This window comes from Amblyraja radiata, chromosome 24 (genome assembly GCF_010909765.2).
Source record: "Amblyraja radiata isolate CabotCenter1 chromosome 24, sAmbRad1.1.pri, whole genome shotgun sequence".
Lineage (NCBI taxonomy): Eukaryota > Metazoa > Chordata > Chondrichthyes > Rajiformes > Rajidae > Amblyraja > Amblyraja radiata.
Genome location: NC_045979.1, coordinates 39264172 through 39288070, shown reverse-complemented (window position 1 = coordinate 39288070; position 23899 = coordinate 39264172). Strand labels below are relative to the sequence as shown.

Below are 23899 nucleotides of genomic sequence, written 5' to 3'. Positions count from 1 at the left end.
TCATTACATTTTGTTATGTTTATGACCATTTTTTGCCTTCGCATAAAATTCTTAAGGGGTTGGATGGTCTAGATGCAGAAAGATTGTTCCGGATGTTGGGGAAGACCAGAACAAGGGGTCACACTTTAAGGATAAGGGGAAATCCTTTAGGACAGAGATGAGAAAAACATCTTTCACACAGAGAGTGGTGAATCTCTGGAATTCTCTGCCACAGAAGGTAGTTGAAGTCAGTTCATTGGCTATATTTAAGAGGGTTAGATGTGGCCCTTGTGTATGGAGAGAAGGCAGGTACAGGATACTGAGTTGGATGATCAGCCATGATCATATTGAATGGTGGTGCAGGCTAGAAGGGCCGAATGGCCTACTCCTGCACTTAATTTCTATGTTTCCCTCTCCTCAACCCTCTCCCTCTCCCACCCATCACTCTCTACCCCACCCCCCTTCCCTCTCTACCCCACCCCCTTCCCTCTCTCCCCCCGCTCCCTTCCCCTACCCCTCTGTCCCTCTTCCACCAGTCCCTCTACCCCTCCCCCCCCACTCTTCCACTTCTCTCCCCTTACCCCACCCCTCTCCCTCACTCACCCCTCTCTCTTCCCCTCCCTGTCCCACCCCTTCCCCTACCCCTCTGTCCCTCTTCCACCACTCCCCCGTCCCTCTTCCACCACTCCCGCTACCCCTCCCTCCCTCCCCACTCTTCCACTTCTCTCCCCCTTCTCTCCTCCCCCTCTCCCTCTCCTCACCCCTCTTCCATCCCTCTCTCCCCCACCCCTTCCCCCTCTACCCCACCCCCTTCCCTCTCTCCCCCGCCCCCTTCCCCTCTGTCCCTCTTCCACCACTCCCCCTACCCCTCCCTCTCCCACTTCTCATCCCTTACCCCACACCTCACCCCCCTTCCCTTCCCCTCTCTACCCCACCCCTTCCCCTACCCCTCTGTCCCTCTTCCACCACTCCCCCTGTCCCTCTTCCACCACTCCTGCTACCCCTCTCCCCCTCCCTCCCTCCCTCCCTCCCTCCCTCCCCTCTCTTCCACTTCTCTCTCCCCCACCCCTCTCCCCCTCCAATCCCACTCTCCCCCTCCCTCCACACTCTTCCCCCTCTCCCTCCTCATTCCCTTACCGTGCACAGTCTCTGTCTTTAAGAAGGAACTACAGATGCTGGAAAATCGAAGGTGGACATAAAAAAAGCTGGATAAACTCAGCGGATGCGGCAGCATCTATGGAGCGAATTGAAGAAGGGTTTCGGCCAAAAACGTTGCCCTTTTCCTTCGGTCCATAGATGCTGCTGCACCCGCTGAGTTTATCCAGCTTTTTTGTTGTTGTACCAGCCTCTCTCTCTCTCTCTGCCCTTTTCTCTTCTCTCGACTCATGCACGCCCGCTCCAACCGCTCCCCCCCCCCTTCACCTCTCTCCCCATCCTCTTCTCCCCCCCCATCCCCCTCTCCCTCCCCACCCTCCTCCTCCCCTTCCTCACAAAATATTTTTTGTGGGGGCGGGCCCTCAGTGTGTGTGACTGTTTGTGGAGGCGCGTGCTTAGTGTGTGACCAAAGATCTTATAGCGGAGTTCTCCGCTACAAGATCTTTGTGTGTGACGACACACGCTCCCTCCCCCCTCCCCCCCCCCCCCTTTGGTGCAGGAGGCGCGCGCAGCATCTGAACGCTCAGCGAATATTCGAATTCTTCACTAACCGTCATTCTGACTTTGCTTGTGAAGAGAAAAGTCCTGAATTTCATTTGCCTGATGCAGGAAGATTGTTCCCGATGTTGGGGAAGTCCAGGACAAGCGGTTCACAGTTTAAGGATAAAGGGGAAATCCTTTAGTACTGAGATGAGGAAAACATTTTTCACACAGAGAGTGGTGAGTCTCTGGAACTCTCTGCCACAGAAGGTAGTTGAGGTCAGTTCATTGGCTATATTTAAGAGGGAGTTAGATGTGGCCCCTGTGGCTAAAGGGATCGGGGGTACGGAGAGAAGGCAGGTACAGGATACTGAGTTGGATGATCAGCCATGATCATATTGAATGGTGGTGCAGGCTCGAAGGGCTGAATGGCCTACTCCTGCACTTAATTTCCATGCTTCTATGTTTCCCTCTTGACACCCCTCTCCCTCTCCCACCCATCCCTCTCTCCCCACCCCCCTTCCCTCTCTACCACCACCCCCTTACCCCTACCCCTCTGTCCCTCTTTCACAACTCCCCCTACCCCTCCCTCTCCACTCTTCAACTTCTATCCCCTTACCCCACGCCTCTCCCACCCCCACCCATAGACTCAGCCCCAGCCCCAGCTGAACATTCCATCGTGTGATGTCACAATGCCCAATGTTCACAGATGTCCAATCGGAATGGATCCATTTACATATGCCTATGCAGGAGCCCGAGCCAATGGTGAACGTTCCATCGCGTGATGTCACTATGCCCAATGCTCAAAGACATCATTGCCATAGAGAGGGAGTACAGAGAAGGTTCACCAGGCTGATTCCTGGAATGTCAGAACTTTCATTTGAAGAAAAACTGGATAGACTCGCTTTGTACTCGCTAGATTTTAGAAGATTAAGGGGGTATCTTATAGAAACGTATAAAATTCTTAAGGGGTTGGACAGGCTAGATGCAGAAAGATTGTTCCAGATGTTGGGGAAGACCAGAACAAGGGGTCAAAGTTTAAGGATAAGGGGGAAAGCAGAATCGCAGACATCTTTTCAATTTCGGTAGAGATTTCACTTTTCTTTCAAAGTATCCGCTCCTTATTACATTTCGTCGTGTTTAAGTACACGTTTTTAATCAATTCCTTCTCCCCCACCCCCCAGTTTTTCAAAAATAAACTGGCTTCTCACCCATACAAGCAGCCATTTCGGTAAACATTTCACTTTCCCTTCCAGCTATCCACTCCTCATTACATTTCGTTATGTTTATGTCCATTTTTTGCGTTGGGGCATTACACGTTTAAGGCTCTGTGTGTGGGGATGCTTCGTGTGTGTGATGCCGCCCCGCCACCTCCCCCCCCCCCCCCTCCCCCCGCGTTGCCGAGACGGACCCGACTTCGACGACTTCAAGATACGCTATTTTAAGACGGCCGGGACTCGACTTCGACGACCACGTCTCCCCTGGGGGCTACAGGTAGGGAACGGTCACAATGCCCGATGCTCGCAGACGTCCAATCGCGATGCCCGACGCTCGCGGACGTCCAATCGGAACGGATCCATTTACATGTACGGCTTCCGGTCGCATTTCTTCCTTTGATTCCCTGCAACTTCGAAACCGGACGCAGAATCGCCGACGTCTTTTCCATTTCGGTAGAGATTTCACTTTTCTTTCTAGGTATCCGCTCCTCATTACATTTCGTCGTGTTTAAGTACACATTTTTAATCAAATCCTTACCCCCCCCCCCCCCCCCCCCCAATATTTCAAAACTAAACTGGCTTCACAGTCACAGAAGCTGCACCAGCCCCAGCCCCTGCTGAACGTTCCATCGTGTGATGTCACAATGCCCAATGCTCACATATATCCAATCGGAATGGATTCATTTGCATATGCCTATGCAGGAGCACAAGCCAATGGTGAATGTTCCATCGTGTGATGTCACAATGCCCAATGCTCAAATACATCGTTGCCATAGTGACAGTACAGATTACAAACTGGCTTCTCAGCCATACAAGCCGCCATTTCGGTAGACATTTCACTTTCCCTTCCAGCTATCCACTCCTCATTACATTTCGTTATGTTTATGTCCATTTTTTTCATTAAAACCTTCTCCCCCCCCCCCCCACTCACTCATTTTGTCGCCTCCTGCTGGCCAGCGACCATAACGGCTGCTGGCGCCCGCAGCACAACCTCAAGCGACGCCATTTAAAAACGGCCTTTCGGGAACGGCTCTACTTCGAAGGACCACGTCTCCCGTGGGGGCTACGGGTAGGCAACGGCTGCGTTGGGGCATTACACTTTTAAGGCTCTGTGTGTGGGGATGCTTCGTGTGTGTGATTCCGCCCCGCCACACCACCCTCCCCCCCCCGCGTTGCCGAGACGGACCCGACTTCGACGACTTCAAGATACGCTATTTTAAGACGGCCGGGACTCGACTTCGACGACCACGTCTCCCCTGGGGGCTACAGGTAGGGAACGGTCTTTATACACTTTTCCAACTCTGTGTGTGGGGGTGGTTAGTGTGTGTGATGCCGCCCCCCCCCCCAGTGGGGGCTACGGGTAGGGAACGGCTGCGTTGGCTAAAGAGATCAGGGGGTATGGAGAGAAGGCAGGTACATCACTCCCCCTACCCCTCCCTCCCTCCCCACTCTTCCACTTCTCTCCCCCTTCCCCTCCACTCTCCCTCCCCACTCTTTCCCCTCTCTCCCCCACCCCTCTCCCTCTCCCTCCCTCCTCCCCATCTTCCCCATCCCCCCTCCCCCACATCTCTCTCCCCATCTCTCACCCCCTACCCGGCTCTCCTTTCCCTCCCAAATCTATCCCGTTTCCTCCTCCTCCTCTCCCCTCCCTCCCCTCTTCTCAACCCCCCCCCCCCCCGCAAACGCCGTTGGGGAAACAGACCCAACGGGTCTGCACTTGGTCTAGTTATATATTAAAACTGTCGCCCCATCCGTCTGGCTGGCGTCCGGATCCCTTCCTGCCTTTTGATTCGTTCCCGCCGTGCGATGTCACAATGCCCGATGCTCGCAGACGTCCAATCGCGATGCCCGACGCTCGCGGACGTCCAATCGGAACGGCTCCATTTACATGTACGGCTTCCGGCCGCATTTCTTCCTTTGATTCTCTGCAACTCTGAAACCAGACGGAGAATCGCCGACGTCTTTTCCATTTCGGTAGAGATTTCACTTTTCTCTCTAAGTATCTGCTCCTCATTACATTTCGTCGTGTTTAAGTGCACGTTTTTACTCAAATCCTTCTCCCCCCCCCCCAATATTTCAAAACTAAACTGGCTTCTCACCCACAGAAGCTGCACCAGCCCCAGCCCCTGCTGAACGTTCCGTCGTGTGATGTCACAATGCCCGATGCTCACAGATGTCCAATCGGAATGGATTCATTTACATATGCCTTTGCAGGAGCCCCAGCCCCTGGTGAACGTTCCATCGTGTGATGTCACAATGCCCAATGTTCAATGACATTGTTGCCATAGAGGGAGTACAGAGAATAGGCTGTGGGCCGAGGAGCTTTATTCTGCAGTTTCGTGACCCAAGTCACCAAACTACATGAAGTTTTCACATATTGTGTAAAAATATTTATATAAATCACCCCTGAAACTCGATATGAAGAAGACTTGCACATTTTTATTAAATTAGAGAAAAACGGGAAAAATGTCGGGAATTTTTTAGTCCAATCAAAGCACGTTTGACATTGAGTTGTCTGCCAGTTGGCCAATCACGCGCTTTGTTTCAGGCAAGCACACAAAATGGCTGAGGGGGCTTCACAGATGCCTGTTTTACTGGAGATTCCGATGTGATGTTCTGTGGAATAAATGTTGTGGAAACTTGCATCAGGTTCATTGTATTTAGTGGGCAAAGCATAAAAAAGGCTGAAGAAATTGCTGCGAAGTGGATTAAAGTGCAAGACAGCAAAGTCTCTACTGATGTGCTGGAACACAAAGAAGGACACCATGAATCAACTAACTGAAAGGTAAGAATAAAGTCTGAATTTATGAACATCTATCCGTATGGACTTTAATTAATTTAATTGCACCCTTTATAATGTGAATAAAATCATTCATTCATTCATTCCTTCCTTATTCATTCACTCACTCACTCACTCACTCACTCACTCACTCACTCATTCATGAAATTGAGGGCCTAAACTATAACACGGTCAATTAAACATTGTCACTAATGTCAGCCTGTTGTAGAGTAATAAGTCTTTAACAAATAATCTCGGAGTTGCCTGCGAAAACTTGCCGGTAAAAAGTGCTCCGATCGCGGAACTTAGGTACTCGCGGTAAATAGCGATCTATATCCCTCCGTTTTTCTCCCGTTATCAGGGTCTGAAAACGAGCAAACGAGCGCTACAGACGGCACTATGTACAGCCCCCCACCCCCCCCTGCCCGCCCGCGGAGATGATCCTCGGCTCCACGATCGCGAATCGGCCGCTTATTAATTGAGACCGCGGCTTCACTTTACCGCGAGTACCGGTAAGTTTTCACAGGCAGCTCCGAGATTATTTGTTAAAGACTTATTACTCTACAACACGCTGGCATTAGTGACAATGTTTAATTTACTGTAATAGCTTAGACCCCTCCACACTCTTCCCCCTCTCCCTCCTCATTCCCTTACCGTGCACAGTCTCTGTCTTTAAGAAGGAACTACAGATGCTGGAAAATCGAAGGTAGACATAAAAAAAGCTGAATAAAACTCAGCGGGTGTGGCAGCATCTATGGAGCGAATTGAATGGTCACCATTGCCCGAAACCCGGAAGAAGGCACCCGCTGAGTTTATCCAGCTTTTTTGTTGTTGTACCAGCCTCTCTCTCTCTCTCTGCCCTTCTCTCTTCTCTCGACTCATGCACGCCCGCTCCAACCCCTCCCCCCATCCCCTTTCACCTCTCTCCCCCATCCTCTCCTCCCCCTCTTCTTCACCTCCCCCTCTCCCTCTCCACCCTCCTCCTCCCCTTCCTCACAAAATATTTTTAAGTGGGGGCAGGTCCACAGTATGTGTGTTCAAAAGGGAACTGCAGATGCTGGAATATCGAAGGTACACAAAATTGCTGGGGAAACTCAGCGGGTGCAGCAGCATCTATGGAGCGAAGGAAATAGGCGACGTTTCGGGCCGAAACCCTAAACCATATAACATATAACCATATAACAATTACAGCACGGAAACAGGCCATCTCGGCCCTACAAGTCCGTGCCGAACAATTTTTTTCCCCTTAGTCCCACCTGCCTGCACTCATACCATAACCCTCCATTCCCTTCTCATCCACATGCCTATCCAATTTATTCTTAAATGATACCAACGAACCTGCCGCCACCACTTCCACTGGAAGCTCATTCCACACCGCTACCACTCTCTGAGTAAAGAAGTTACCCCTCATGTTACCCCTAAACTTCTGTCCCTTAATTCTGAAGTCATGTCCTCTTGTTTGAATCTTCCCTATTTTCAAAGGGAAAAGCTTGATCACATCAACTCTGTCTATCCCTCTCATCATTTTAAAGACCTCTATCAAGTCCCCCCTTAACCTTCTGCGCTCCAGAGAATAAAGACCTAACTTATTCAACCTATCTCTGTAACTTTGTTGTTGAAACCCAGGCAACATTCTAGTAAATCTCCTCTGTACTCTCTCTATTTTGTTGACATCCTTCCTATAATTGGGCGACCAAAATTGTACACCATACTCCAGATTTGGTCTCACCAATGCCTTGTACAATTTTAACATTACATCCCAGCTTCTATACTCAATGCTCTGATTTATAAAGGCTAGCATACCAAAAGCTTTCTTTACCACCCTATCTATATGAGATTCCACCTTCAAGGAACTATGCACGGTTATTCCCAGATCCCTTTGTTCAACTGTATTCTTCAATTCCCTACCATTTATCATGTACGTCCTATTTTGATTTGTCCTGCCAAGGTGTGACACCTCACATTTATCAGCATTAAACTCCATCTGCCATCTTTCAGCCTATTTTTCCAAATGGCCTAAATCACTCTGTAGACTTTGGAAATCCTCTTCATTATCCACAACACCCACTATCTTGGTATCATCTGCATACTTACTAATCCAATTTACCACCCCTTCATCCAGATCATTGATGTACATGACAAACAACAAAGGACCCAACACAGATCCCTGAGGCACCCCACTAGTCACCTGCCTCCAACCCGACTAACAGCCATCCACCATTACCCTCTGGCTTCTCCCATTCAGCCACTGCTGAATCCATCTTGCTATTCCTGCATTTATACCCAACAGTTTAACCTTCTTAACCAACCTTCCATGAGGAACCTTGTCAAAGGCCTTACTAAAGTCCATATAGACAACATCCACTGCTTTACCCTCGTCAATTTCCCTAGTAACCTCTTCAAAAAATTCAAGAAGATTAGTCAAACATGACCTTCCAGGCACAAATCCATGTTGACTGTTCCTAATCAGACCCTGTTTATCCAGATGCTTATATATATTATCTCTAAGTATCTTTTCCATTAATTTGCCCACCACTGAAGTCAAACTAACAGGTCTATAATTGCTAGGTTTACTCTTAGAACCCTTTTTAAACAATGGAACAACATGCGCAGTACGCCAATCCTCGGGGACTATTCCCGTTTCTAATGACATTTGAAATATTTCTGTCATAGCCCCGGCTATTTCTACACTAACTTCCCTCAATGTCCCAGGGAATATCCTGTCAGGACCTGGAGACTTATCCACTTTTATATTTTTCAAAAGTGTTAGCACTTCTTTTACTTTGAAACTCATAGTATCCATAACTACTCTACTCGTTTCCCTTACCTCACATAATTCAATATCCTTCTCCTTGGTGAATACCGAAGAAAAGAAATTGTTCAATATCTCCCCCATCTCTTTTGGCTCTGTAGATAGCTGCCCACTCTTTTTCTCCAATGGACCAATTTTATCCCTCGTTATCCTTTTGCTATTAATATAGCTGTAGAAACCCTTTGGATTTACTTTCACCTTACTTGCCAAAGCAACCTCATATCTTCTTTTAGCTTTTCTAATTTCTTTCTTAAGATTCTTTTTACATTCCTTATACTCCACAAGCACCTCATTTACTTTATGCTGCCTATAATTATTGTAGATCTCCCTCTTTTTCCGAACAAGATGTCCAATTTCCCTTGAAAACCAGGGCTCTTTCCAATTTTTACTGTTTCCTTTCAACCGAACAGGAACATAAAGATTCTGTACTCTTAAAATTTCCCCTTTAAATGTCCACCATTTCTCTTCTACATCTTTCCCGTAAAACAAAATGTCCCAGGCCACTCCTTTTAAATCATCTCGCATCTCATCAAAGTTAGCCTTTCTCCAATCAAAAATCTCAATCCTAGGTCCAGTTCTGACCTTCTCCATAATTATATTGAAACTAATGGTATTGTGATCACTGGACCCGAAATGCTCCCCAACGCATACCTCCGCCAACTGTCCCGTCTCATTTCTTAACAGAAGGTCCAGCACTGCCCCTCCTCTAGTAGGTACCTCTATGTACCTACGTCGCCTATTTCCTTCGCTCCATAGATGCTGCTGCACCCGCTGAGTTTCCCCAGCAATTTTGTGTACCTTCCACAGTGTGTGTGACTGTTTGTGGAGGCGGCCACGCGCTCTCCATTCAATAAGACGCTCATCTGTTTATGGAAGCGCGTGCATAGTGTGTGACCAAATATCTTATAGCGGAGATCTCCGCTACAAGATCTTTGTGTGTGATGACACACGCTCTCCCCCCCCCCCCCCTTTGGTGCAGCAGCATCTAGAACGCTCAGCGATTGTTTGAATTCTTCACTAACCGTCATTCTGACTTTGCTTGTGAAGAGAAAAGTCCTGGATTGCATTTGTCTGACGATAATAATCAGCTTTATTTTTATTGGATTGAATTTATTTGTTTCTCATTTACCTGATCATTATAAATCTAAAAAAGTGCATTTAATTTAAAAGATTATTTTTTTTAAATTAACATTTTATTGCATTTCATTGTTATTTTCTTTATTTTTATTACATTGAATTTTCTCATTTAACTGTCCATTATAAATCTTCAAGAGTGCATTTCATTTTTAACATTAACATTTTATTGTTAAATTCTATATTTATTTTTCATTGAATTGAATTATTTCACACTTAACATTACTTTTTAACACTAATAATTTCAACTCCCCTCCCTCCCTCTCTCCCCCCTTCCCCTCCCCCTCTTCCTCCCCCACCTCTCCAAAAACTTTTTTCTAACGTTAAATATTCCCCGTTTGTAACATCATTACCATCTTGACATTTCTAAATTCTTAACGATTGTCTTTGTTAACTAAAATCATTGTTATTTCACTTTGTCATCGTTGACTTTTTTAAAACAAGATAAGTTGTGGGGTCGGGTGCTTAGTGTCTGTCACGGTTTGAGAAGACGCTCTGATCTGTTTGTGGGGGCGCGTGCTTAGTGAAGAGTGCATTTCATTTAAACGATTAATTTTATAACATTAACATTTGATTGCATTTCATTGTTACATTCTTTATTTGTTTTTCATTGAATTGATTTATTTCTCACTTAATATTACTACTTTTTAACACAAACTTTTAATTTCAAATACTGTTTTTTAAAAAATAAATTTGCTGTCTTTTCATTGACAACTTAGATTCAAAATCATTGTTTTATCACTGTCATCGTTGACTTTTTTAAAAAAAATTTAAAAAGATAGTTTAAAATAAACTTTTTTAACGTTACATTTACCCCATTTGATAAATCTTTAAAATTTTGAGAATACAAAATTCATAACTATTGTCTTCAATTCTTAAAAACAACATTTCATTTCAAAAACAGAATTTTTTGGATTTTTGATTGATGTTTAAATACCGTTTTTTAAAATAAAATTTCTGTCTTTTCATTGACATCTTAGATTCTAAATCATTGCTTTTTCACTTTGTCAACGTTTAATTTTTTTTGATTTTTTAAAAATATAGTTTAAAAAAAAATGTTTTCAAACATTAAATTTTCCCCATTTGTTACATCTTTACAATTTTGAAATTTCTAAATTCTTAACGATTGTCTTTAATTCTTAAAGACAACATTTCATTTCATAGACTGCATTTTTTTGGTTTTTAATTGACGTTTAAATTTACAACATATTTTAAAAAACATTTCATTGTAATTGACAACAGGTTTCATTGTGATTGAATTCATTCTAGAGGAAATGCTCCATTTTCAAGAAATTGATCTGTGTTTTCGTTGACAACTTAGATTACAAAACAATTTCTTTGTGATTTATTTCATTTGATCTGAAAGCTACCGTTTTGAATAAATTCATCTGTCATCATTGATAACTGAGAGTGTGTTTGGGCTTTTTTTAATTCGGAAAAATTCCATTTTGAGAAATTTACTCCAGTCTTCATTGCCAACTGAGATTCTGTTTTCAAATCATGCCAAGAGGAAGGAATAAACATACAGGGCGGTCGTGTGATGAGAAAATGAGACATCGAGAAGTAATGAGGAGGAGAAAAGAACAACTGACTCAGCAAGAAAGAACACAACATCTCCGAGGTAATCCAGAAATAAACAAGGAGAGAAGGGCACAATAGACACAGCCAGAAACATCTCACTGTCTCCAAGATAGTCAGGAGAGACAGCGGGAGAGAAGTGCACATGAGACGAACCAGGAGAGAAGGGCACAAGAGACACAGCCTGAAACATCTCAGTGTCTACAAGATAAACAGGGGAGACAGCGGGAGAGAAGTGCACATGAGATGCAGCAAAAACAACTCAATGTCTCAGAGAAAAATGTGAGAGGAAGGAGGAGAGAAGGGATAAAGAGACGCAGCCAGAAAGAACTCAACGTCTCAGAAATAAATGAGAGAGGGAGCAGGAGAGAAGAACTCAAGAGACAGAGCCAGAAAAAAGTAAACGTCTCAGAAATAAACGAGAGAGGGACCTGGAGAGAAGAACTCAAGAGACAGAGCCAGAAACAAGTCAGCGTCTCAGAAATAAACGAGAGAGGGAGCAGGAGAGAAGAACTCAAGAAATACATCAAGAAACAACTCAACATCTTGAGGAACATCAAGAAAGAATACAAATGAGAAGGGATTCAGAGATGGGAGATGAAAGAACTAGAAGGTTGGATGAACAACGAAATGCATGACATATAAGGAGAAATATTAATGCTGATGTTGGTCAAATGACCAATGTTTGCCTTCATTGTCAAGCTAAACACTACTCAGCAGAAACGACCAACTTTTGCTGCATGAAGGGTAAGGTCAACATTGCTCCTCTGAAAACACTCCCGAATGCACTCATTAATGTGTATACAGGTGACACGCCACAAGCACATGAGTTCCAAAAGAATATTAGACAATACAATTGTCTCTTTCAATTCACGTCATTTGGTGCCAAGGAAGTGGTGTCACATGGATGGAATCCTTCAGTGATCATTCAAGGCCAGATTTATCATTTCATTGGTTCTTTGATGCCTGACCAAGATCAACAAAGTAAATTCTTACAAATCTATTTCATGGACCCGCAAGATAGCATTGGGTTGCGAATGAGTATACTCCAAGATGCTGGTATTCAAAGGGACACTGTTGAAATGCTTGAAAACATGATAAGACTAAACAACCCTTACATTCATTCACTTGTGATGGCGATGGAGAGAATTAGAGATTTACCGGAGGCATTAATCGTTATTGATCCCAATTATCGGCCACCTTTCCAACATGAACGGAGGTTTAACACGCAAACTGCAAATGAAGTTGCCGTTCCTCATAGCAAACAGTAATGAGCCTGTGGCAACATCACGCCACATTGTCTTGAGAAGAAGAGGAAGAGGAGGAGCAGAAGGAGGTCAGCAAATCATTTCAGAGTCCCATAGGTCTTATGACAGTTTTCAATACATCCTTTTCTTTCCACTTGGTGATGACGGATGGCATTCACAACTCCAAATGAGTACCGGCAGAAAATTGACACTAATGCGATATTATGCATATAGGATCATGAATCGTGACAATGAATTCAACCAGCTTTAGAGAGGAGGACGACTCTTCCAACAATATCTTGTAGATATGGCGGCTAAAATTGAAGGTGATAGACTGAATTATATTCGCATGAATCAGGTATCGTTGAGGTCAACGACGTACAAAGGACTGACGGATGCATTACATGATGATGATGACTTGGAAAACATTGGAAGGCGCATCATCCTCTCTTCAACATTTGTCGGTGGTCCCAGATATATGATGGGACGATGCCAGGATGCCATGATGTATGTTCGGAAGTATGGTACTGCTGCATTCTTCATTACAATGACCTGCAATCCAAATTGGAGCGAGATTCGACAGTGCCTCTTTCCAAATCAGCAGCCGTCTGATAGACCGGAATTAATAGCAAGAGTATTCGAGCTGAAAAGAAAAATATTCATGAAGACCGTCACTGGACCAGATGGCTTCTTTGGAAACTGTATTGCTTTCATCTTGACTATGGAATATCAGAAGAGAGGCCTGCCTCATTTCCATTGTCTGCTTTGGCTTGATGAAGCGAGTAAGCCAAGACCTCAACAATATGAAAGATTTGTGCAAGCTGAAATTCCAGACCCACAAGCAGATCCTGAGCTGCATAAATTGGTACTCAAGCACATGATCCATGGACCATTCTGCAAGGCCACATCTCGATGTTGGAAGGAAGGAAGATGCACCAAGAGATTCCCAAAGCCATTTGTCCAAAGCACAATATATGGAGATGATTCGTATCCTCTGTACAGGAGAAGATCTCCCGCAATGGGAGGATTTCAGGGACATCAAGAATGACGTTCGTTACAGACTATTACTTCTAATTGGGTTGTGCCCTATAATGCAGAACTATTGAAGGCTTTCAAATGTCACCTCAACGTCGAAATATGCTGCTCTGTACAGTCAATCAAATACGTCATCAAGTACACCTTGAAGGGATGTGATCAGGCAGCTTTTGGAATTAACGTAAATGATGAGATTAAACAGTACCTGAATGGAATATACATTGGTCCTTCAGAGGCAGGGGCATCAGTCCTTGGATTTCTTACTCATGAGAGACACCCCCCTGTCATTCGACTTGATGTACATCTACCAGACCAACAACAAGTATTTTTTGATGCTGCTCAGCAAGGGATGAATGATGGAATTGCGAGAACCACTTTGACTGAATTTGTTCGATTGAGTTCTGAAGATCCGTTTGCAAGAACACTATTGTACGTTGATGTACCTCGATTTTATACATGGAGCCGCAAGAGATGGCAAAGAAGGAAGGTTGGGAAGAATGTGGATAACTTCCCAGGTATTTTTGAAGTCAACGTTCTTGGACGAATACATGTCATTTCTCCAAAACAAGGTGACCTCTTCTACATGAGACTGCTTCTGCATCACGTGAAAGGACCAGTGTCTTTCGAGTCCTTGAAGACACATAATGGAGTAATTCTTCCTTCCTTCAAAGACGTCTGCAGAGAAAGAGGTTTGTTGGAAGCTGACGACCATTGGCAACAAACAATGGAAGATGCTGAAATGACAAGACTCCCCAGGGCAATCAGGGATTTGTTTGTTGTTCTGCTGACAAATACTGACATCAATGATCCTCTACAATTATGGGATCGCTTCAAGAATTGTATGTCTGAGGATTACCTTGAAAGCGAGCGAAGAAGAAAAAGTGATCAGAATATCACAATTGATGACAGACATCATGATCAGGCTCTCTTTTATATTCAGGACAAGCTTGAGAATTGCAACACCACACTGGAAATTTTTTCCTTGCCCCGACCAAGAAATGAAAGGATGGACATTGATGGTGAAAATGTTGATTTACTTAATGAATCGAATTACAATAGATCAGAACAACAGCGATTTGTTGATGAGAATGAGCCTCTGCTGAATGCTGAGCAGAGAGAAGTTTATGACCATGTGTGCGACTACTTGCAAAGGGATCTATCTTCAATGATTTTCATTGACTCACCAGGAGGAACAGGAAAAACATTTATCATAAATTTGATCCTCTCCGCGGTTAGAGCTCAAGGTCAAATTGCCATTGCTGTAGCATGGTCTGGTATCGCAGCCACATTAATGCCTGGTGGAAGAACTGCACATTCACGATTCAAGATACCTATCCATGTGACGGAGGATTCAACGTGCAACATCAACAGCAACTCTAAAACGGGAGATTTCTTCAGGAGAGTGAAGCTCATTGTTTGGGATGAGTGTCCAATGATTAGGTGGGAGTGCTTTGAAGCGGTGGACAGAACTCTTCAAGATGTATGCCGCAAAAAGGATCATTTTGGCGGAATTCTTACCATTTGTTGTGGTGATTTTAGACAACTCCTTCCTGTAGTGAAGATGGGAAGTGATATTAATGTTCAAAACGCCTGCATCAAGACATCGTACTTGTGGCGGACTTTCACAAAGTTTGAATTGAAGAGAAATATGCGATTGAACGAAGGAAAGGGTGAGTATTCTAAATTTTTGTTGGATGTAGGAGAGGACAAGATTGCAAAGAATGAAGACAATGAAATTAACATTCCAGAAGACATGGTTCTCTCAGCAAAAACACTGGATGACTGCATTGATTATATCTATCCAGCATTTGACCACCCTGCAACATTATTCTCTAACAATTGTATCTTGGTTCCTCACAATGATACGATGAGAAGAATCAATTCTGCGTGTGTCAGACGCTTCCCTGGAACCATGAGGGAGTACTATTCTTTCAATTCTGTCACTGACGGAACAAATTCAACTCACTTCCCAATGGAATTCCTCGATTCCTGTGCGGACCAACTGGCGGGAGTTTTCACGGACATTTTCAACCTCTCACTTCTGAGGTCTGAGGTCCCCACCTGCTTTAAAAGGGCATCAATTATACCGGTGCCCAAGAAGAGTAAGGTGACGTGCCTCAATGACTATCGACCAGTGGCACTAACGCCGGTGGTGGTGAAGTGCTTTGAGAGGTTGATCATGGAGCAAATCAACTCCTACATCGACAAAAACCTGGACCCACTGCAGTTCGCATACCGCCACAACAGATCAACGGTGGATGCGATCTCGCTGGCCCTCCACTCCGCACTGGACCACTTGGACAACAAAAACTCATATGTCAGGCTGTTATTCATTGATTACAGCTCGGCATTTAACACAATCATCCCCTCCAAACTGGTTACCAAACTCGCAGAACTGGGTCTCTGCGCATCCCTCTGCAACTGGATCCTCGACTTCCTCGTCCACAGACCACAGTCTGTTCGTATTGGTGGAAATGTGTCAGCCTCAATAACAATCAGCACGGGAGCACCTCAAGGCTGCGTGCTCAACCCCCTGCTGTACTCACTCTATACCCATGACTGCGTAGCGAACCACAGTGCGAACTCCATCATCAAGTTCGCTGACGACACCACTATTGTGGGGCGTATCACTGATGGGGATGAGTCAGAGTACAGAAGAGAGATCGAGCAACTGTCCATATGGTGCCAGCGCAATAACCTGGCCCTGAACACCAGCAAAACCAAGGAACTGATTGTGGACTTTGGAAGGAGTAGGAGGGGGACCCACAGCCCCATTTATATCAACGGGTCGATGGTTGAAAGGGTCAAGAACTTCAAATTCCTGGGGGTGCACATCTCTGAAGATCTTTCCTGGTCCGAGAACACTAACGCAATTATCAAAAAAGCTCATCAGCGCCTCTACTTCCTGAGAAGATTACGGAGAGTCGGATTGTCAAGGCAGACTCTCTCTAACTTCTACAGGTGCACAGTCGAGAGCATGCTGACCGGTTGTATCGTGGCTTGGTTCGGAAATTTGAGCGCCCTGGAGAGGAAAAGACTACAAAAAGTAGTAAACACTGCCCAGTCCATCATCGGCTCTGACCTTCCTTCCATCGAGCGGATTTATCGCAGTCGCTGCCTCAAAAAGGCTGGCAGTATCATCAAAGACCCACACCATCCTGGCCACACACTCATCTCCCTGCTACCTTCAGGTAGAAGGTACAGGAGCCTGAAGACTGCAACAACCAGGTTCAGGAATAGCTACTTCCCCTCAGCCATCAGGCTATTTTACTTCGGAGTCACGTGAGTGACTCCATGAAGAACCCGCCACTTCGCACGTGTGTTATTATCGCTACACGCATTGTGAACAAGTCATTACGAGGGGAGGACGTTTCCTCCAAACGGCAGGGTTGAACCTGCAACAAGTAAGGTAGGAGAACTTAGTTTCTAGACTTACCTTTTTTACAGGCAGGCTGATGAAAACTGGCTGGGGAGAGTCTGCAGAACAGCAGACAGCCAGCAACGGCCGGGGGCACCACTATCTCCCTTAAACGGGAGCCGTAGCCGACCTCAGCTCCAGCAGGACGCCGACAGCGGTGGAGCATTCTGGAGCCGTCATTCCGACGGCTCGGACAACAGCCCCACGGACCTATACTACATGGGTCCGAGGGGCTGGAAGGTGCTGGGGGTTTTTCCACAGCACTAAAAATAGCGGCAAGCGGTCAGTGCCCGAGAGCACCGAGTACGCATTGGAGCCGCTGGGCTTGGGTCGCGAGCGGCCAGTTCCCCGAGAGGACTGGACCGCGTTGGAGCACCCCAGGCCCAAGTGGAGAAGGAGTGGCACAGTGCGGGAAGCACTGCACCGCGTTGTTTAAACTGCCAGACCTGCGGCTGCGAGCGGCCGGCTCCCCGAGAGGACTGGACCGTGTTGGAGCACCGCAGGCACAAGGAGTAGGAGCGGCACAGTGCGGGAAGCACTGCACCGCGTTAAAACTGCCATACCTGCGGGTTGCGAGCGGCCAGCTCCCGGAGGGACTGAACCGCGTTGGAGCACCGCAGGCTAACGGCAGTACGGGCGGCTCAGTGCTGTGAGCACTGCACCGCGCTTTGGAGCACCGCAGGCCAACGGGGATACAGGCGGCACAGTGGCCGTGTACACTGCACCGCATTGGCACTGCGGGGCCTGCACCTGCGAGAACATACCGTTTTGCAGCGATGCAGGTCCAAGAAGAAATCCTCCAGTGGGTAAGTCCCATAGCAGCACCTTATACAGGGCTGTATTTCACTTCTACTATTACAGGGAAGTGTTTGAGGAAAAGACAGACTCAGGGAGAAGGAAGCAGCACCTTTTCTATAGGGCTATAATCATGCTTCTCTCTCCCCAGTAGACTCTTCTGTCAGAAGAGTGCTGGGGTCAAGTCTAGGGCAAACCCTGGACAGGTAAACAGATGTAAGCGCTGTAACAATGAGGTGATGCCTTTTCTAAGTCACAAAGTACATAGACTGCATTATTGGTCCTTTCCTGATAGAAATACAGGAATACTTATGTTGTGACTGAAGGATTTAGCAGTCCAAAAATTTACTGACAAATTCCATTCCCATCTGGGAAGTCACACGGGAATGTCTGTCTATGTTTCAGGGGGAACAACAGTACAGCTGTGAGTAAAGCTAACTGGGAAAGATCTACAAACCAGGTTAGAAGCCAGCATAGACCATATGTTTTCTATCTACTGCAGGGGCAAACATTAGCTGACACCATAGCTGTCACTTGCCACCGGGGATTGTAAATCCCTGAATGTACTAAACTAATCAATTTATGCATCTGGTTACATCCAACTGGGATTGATGCGGGCCTGTGTAAACCCGAAACCTCCTAGCAAAATCTTTTTATTTGGGGGTGACCTATCTAGAAGGTCAAGGAGTTGGACAATGAACCCAAACTGGAGCTCATCTAAACGTCCAAACATCATCCTCAAAGGTATCGCCCCTATGCTGGAAGATGTGTACACCCACAACACACGGCCTCGGGGGTCCAGAAGAAAACAGTAAAACCAGAAGGAAGCAAGGAGGTTGGTGCGAGAAGACATCGAATAAATAACTTTTTGACACTCATATCTTAAACAGTATCCGGGGATACACAATAGAATTTTACAACACATAATATTCTAGTCCAGCTGATATATCGAGAGAGGAATTTGGAGGAGAACTCCAAGTTGGGCTATAGTATTTGCTGATGTTTCTACACGATATGGAACACCAGATGCCGATCTACTCGTATCCAGACATAATCACCAATTACCAAATATGTCATAAGGGATACAGACACTGGACATCAGCAACAGATGGGGTTTTAGCTGCATTGCAAGGGAAGAATTATTATCTAAGCATTCCCTTCCTAACAAAATAGGATATGGCGCTTGACACATCAATCATAGATCAGATCTCGGCTTTTTGGCTAAGATCAAGTATAATATCTGTTATCAGTTTAAATGTCTGATATGTCCCTTATCTAGGGACCATATATCATAAAATTAAATAAATAAATAAATAGATGGGAAAGTGAAAAATAAATAAAACGATATATTCGTTTTAAGAACAGAAACCTTTTCTATTGATAAGTATATTCGTTTTAAGAACGAAAATGGCAAGCATTGATTCAAAGGATGCTTACAATTTCAGTACCCATAACAGGTGACCACGGACGTTATTTTTATCTAATTGGATGGCTCAGCTCTAGCAGTATAGAGCACTACCTAATGTGTTTACATTAGCACCTAGGTTATTTACAAAATATGACAACCAGCCACACATTGGTAATGGCTTCTTTGGATGACATACTAATTGTGTGGAAATTTAGGACGGGCTGAACAAACGGTAACAGCCACTTAACAATTATTTGGAAACTAGGATCATTATCCATCCAATTAAATCAAAATTAAAGCCTTCAAACTAAAGGGATTATTTGGGGTTCACCATTAACTCAGTTCCTCATGTCAGTAACTTTGCCAACAGAGGTTACAACCTTAATAGAGGCATACAGCAAAATCATTGACATGAGGATAAACCATCCATCAGACTGGTAGCAAGAATATTGGCAACATATGGTTTCCAGCCACATAATTCAGACCCTTACATTATAAAGATTTACAGAGGGCCAAAATATGAGCTCTTAAAATTAATGGTGATCATTTCAATAGAATGATGAAGCCATACAGAAGCCATATTGGAACTAAATGGTGGAAAGATAACATTGGGCATTGCTCCAATCCTATCATTGTCAGCAACCAGTCTATGGTCCTACATATGGATACTATGCACTAGGACGGTGTGTTACCAATTCCACCTCCAGCTGTGGAGGAAGATGGAAAACACAGCAAGCATCATTATTACTAACACTGGGCATAACTACCTGGAAATGTTGGGTGTTTTTTCATGGCCTAAAGTCATGTTGCTCTGGAATATATTAAACAGGTTATTAGATTATAAATTAACAACGCTACTGTGGTAGCACATATCAACTACATGGGTGAAAGGGAATCTACATCATGTAACAATCTGGCCAACACAATTTGGCAACCTCATCAGGGGGGGGGGGGGGGGGGGTACTAAGGGAAATACTACGAGACTCTGCGTCTGGTGTTTTTAACAGTACCCGACTGACCTACCCAACCATGGTTCTAGGTGGTATTAGGGAATGAGATTAGAACCATGCAGCACCATCCAAAAACAGATGGCCAGAGCAATGGACATGATCACAGCGGGCCACAGACAATCAACCTAAAGACAATGTCTAAAATACATAAACTAATGGGAGATGTGTTGCAACCATAATACATCATCCAGCCTGTTTGGAAGCTTTGTTAACCTACAGGGGCTTAGTATTAGTGACATCAACTGTGCCAGAAGTGGCCCATCTACTTACCTATGGCAAGAGAACATAGAAACATAGAAATTAGGTGCAGGAGTAGGCCATTCGGCCCTTCGAGCCGGAACGGAACAACAGCTTATGAGGGACACTTTTTATGAGAATTCCCCAAAGACCAGGTATTCCCAAATATGGGACATCAGCATCGTCTTAACGTTGTTAAAGAACTGGGCTCCAGCCACAGCGCTGTCATTACAGTTTTGACATTTTACAAAACTGTCATGCTGATGGCTTAGGTCACGGCACTAAGGACTCAGTCCCTACCAAATTAAGGCTGGATACCTTGACCAGTTCACCTGGCAACTTACACTTCTATATTCAGGAATTAGGGAACTAAACAGACAGGGGTCAGCAGGCCTTAAAATAACATTTTTTAGAGCCTACCCTACAGATGATTGACTGTGTTGTGAGACATCTACAAATATACATGGAACAAACCCACACCATAAGTGGCACAGAAGTGGAACTTCTCATCAACGACAGACAGCCTCATTAAAGAATAACAGGCCAGGCCAGCTAAATGGTTAACATAGTATTGACATAAGTTGGTGTAAACACTAACTGGGTTAAAATCTCACTCCACCAGGCTGCAGCAACGTCGGCAGCATTTAAATTGGAGGTTCCTATGGATAAAATCCTCAGGACTGCAGGATGGCCATCGGAAAGAACATTCTAAGGATTATAACTAACCAGTAATGGAAACTGGAATTTTTCAGAAACATTGTTAAGTTTCTGTACCATAATTTACCCCAAAAAACAGGGGCTATCAATTATTATTAACTTTATTGTTATTTATATATATCATATTGATGTTTAATATGTTATCACTATTCTCCCGAAAACCAAGGCAGACGTGATGATGGACTCGTTCCACGGCTTGAATCACAGAGCTTTGAAATCTTCATGTAGTCACTCACGTGACTCCGAAGTAAAATAGTAAGATTAAACGAGAACTTACCAGTTCGAAGTTTGATCTGTATTTTATGAGGAGTAACGTTGAGGGAATACATGCCCTCCGCTCCCACCCTTGATCATAAACACAACTGGTATCTTTTCTCTAATCTTACTATGCTTAAGTCATTACACGTATCTGTGATTCACTCCGCTGCTTTGAAGAATGACACACGTGCGAAGTGGCGGGTTCTTCACGTATTCCCTCAACGTTACTCCTCATAAAATACAGATCAAACTTCGAACTGGTAAGTTCTCGTTTAATCTTACTATTAAACCTGGCTCGGACAAAACTCTGATTATTAGCAACCACTTTCTGTTATTTGCACTACCAGTTTATTTATTCATGTGTGTATATATTTATATCATGGTATATGGACACATTTATCTGTTTTGTAGTAAATGCCTACTATTTTCTGTGTGCTTAAGCAAAGCAAGAATTTCATTGTCCTATACAGGGACACATGACAATAAACTCACTTGAACTTGACTTGAGATTTGTGGATTACCACCACACAAATTGGAGTTGAAGAAAGGATCTCCAATTGTTTTAATCAGAAACTTGCAACCCCCAAAGCTATGCAATGGAACGAGGTTGATTGTAGAACAGCTACACAATAATCTCATAGTTGCTAGAATCAACATGGGGGCCTACAAAGAAAAGATTGTTCTAATTCCTAGGATGAAGATCAATTTGTCAGAAGATGAAAACATTCCCATTAGGCGGAGCCAATTCCCTATTCTGTCGAGTTTTGCGATGACAATTCATAAGGCACAAGGACAAACCATGGAGAAGGTCTTGATATATCTTGAGAAACCAGTATTTCAACATGGCCAACTATATGTAGCTCTTAGCAGAGGAAAGGTGAAGGAACAAGTAAAAGTGTTCCTGAAGGATGGGACATCAACCAGGAATGTTGTAATTAAACAAATGCTTTGTTGAGAAATGACTGCTGCATTAAGTGCTCAAATTTTCCTAAAGTCAATGAAAGAACGCAAAACTGAAGGCAAAAAGCGATGCAGGAAGGAACCGAATGTCCAGAGTTTCGACACTTTTGATTATTGCTCCTCAGTTCAACAAGGGATGTTTAACACAGGAATCACATTTCTGCACACAAAAGTTTAAAATGCTGCCTCAGAAAAAGCTTCAAGGACACATTAAGTGACCTGTAAAATCTTACCAGTTGTATTTGATTTTTGGATAGAAAGTTGCTGGAGCTGTTCTCATGCTTCACGATAAAGCTTGCAGATGGATTATTTGCTGCAAGATATAAAACTACAGGCTTGCACATCTAGGGTATATGTATCAGGTACAGTTCAATTGTTGAGTCAATTATTGAGTAAATGATGATTGCCGAGAAATTGATGTTTGAGGGTTTGGTGTTGGTAATAGCATTGCGTATCAAGGTTATGTGGTTAATTTCTGCCTTGTAGGAAATTATCGTTACCTTTTCTGTTGTTTGACATGAGTGTTACTTTCCACTTTGGTCTATTATCGAGTTATTTTGTTTGTAAGGATTGACTGCATTTTCTCAGGAGTTGCAGTGGAATTGAAAATTCTGTAACCATCAGTGAAAATCAACTTCAGATCTTAAGATGGATGAAAGGTCAGTATTTGAAATTATTTCGGACCCGTGCATTGTTTTTTTTTATCCATGATACAAATTTACTTCAGTTTTATCAGAATGCCCTAATACCATTCAAATGCTGCCTTTTTGTCTAGAGCTGTCACGTCGCCTCATTTCTGGATCCGAGATAATTAGACTGAACGTCTTTGGGATCTGCGAGAAATAAATGAAGGACAGTAGGGAACAAGCAACACAACAAGAAATTGATAGAAAACACCGAAATTGGTATATGATACAAAATCTCTTTTTTATTTGTATGTTGATGGATTGACAGATAGAAGTTTATAAATATCTACATTGTAATAAATATCTCCTTTTTTTAAATTCATGCCCAGAAGCAGGAGCAAACAAGTTGCATGATGGTGAATGGACACCGTAAAGAGATGTTGAGAAGCAGTATGGAGCAGAAGTGAACAAGAGACAGAACAAGAAAGGACTGAACCTCTTGAGGAGCTTCAAAAATTAATGGAAGTTTGCATGGAACAAGAGACACAACAATAAGCTTCCAAATTACATACAAAATGGTACATAATTGTGTAATGTTTTTTTTTTTAATTATAGGTAAATGCATTTATATATATAATTGTCTTAAGAAGTTTATAAATGTCTACAATAGATGAAATTACCTTTACAAGTTTATGAATATCTACATCGTGATAAATATCTTTCACTTTTTTTTACATCATGCAAAGAGATGAGAGCAATCGAGTTGCTGGATGTTCAAGGAACAACACAAAGCAACGTTGAGAAGCAGTAATGAGCAGAACGGCACAAGAGACGAGAGGAAGTTGCCAAAATACAGCCAGATCGGTACACGGTAGTACAATGTTTATAGAAGTTTATAAATATCTACAAAAGATAAAATTGTCCTTTTTATTCATATGTTATTGGCTTCATAGAAGGAATGAAGACTCAACAAGAAATAACGTTAGAAATTTCTCCAAAAAAAGGAATTCAAGACAAAAGTAATGAACAGCCGTGACAAGAGAAACAATGTCTC

At 44.0% G+C, this 23899-nt stretch overlaps 1 protein-coding gene and 1 pseudogene across 1 annotated transcript in view; one reads left to right on the top strand and one right to left on the bottom strand.

The window, feature by feature from the left end:
- Positions 1 to 23899, bottom strand: part of cr1 (complement C3b/C4b receptor 1 (Knops blood group)) — a 791565-nt gene that overhangs the window by 466658 nt on the left and 301008 nt on the right. The gene's annotated exons all lie outside the window — the stretch shown is intronic.
- Positions 18831 to 18936, top strand: LOC116987112 (annotated as a pseudogene).